The following is a 348-nucleotide window of genomic DNA, read 5'->3' as shown; positions in this document are numbered from 1 at the left end:
CTTTCCCTCACTGGTCTCACGTTCCTGCCATCTTTGTGACCACCGAAACAGAGTAGATGTACACTGAACAGAGTAGATGCTCATAAACATTTGTTAAACTAAAAAAGAAGCAATCGTTACTCCAGTAGGTGCCATATGAGGACAGGAGGGAGCAAGAGAAGAAGGAAGGAAGGAAGGAGGGAGGCTGGAAGGAGGGAGGATGGAAGGAGGGAGCTCAAATTCTAAGGGCTGAGGGTGAGGGCCGAAGGGCCCCAGCCCCACTCACTCTGGTTCGCTGCCTTCCTGGTCACTTTCACTCCTCTGCGTCCATGTCTATTACTCTGTCTGCAGGCCGTCAGCCTCTTTCCC

The sequence above is a fragment of the Lipotes vexillifer genome, unplaced genomic scaffold, assembly GCF_000442215.2.
Source record: "Lipotes vexillifer unplaced genomic scaffold, Lipotes_vexillifer_v1.1 scaffold472, whole genome shotgun sequence".
In the NCBI taxonomy this organism is placed as follows: domain Eukaryota; kingdom Metazoa; phylum Chordata; class Mammalia; order Artiodactyla; family Lipotidae; genus Lipotes; species Lipotes vexillifer.
The sequence above is the reverse complement of the archived record's forward strand: the minus strand, read 5'-3'. Positions refer to the sequence as shown.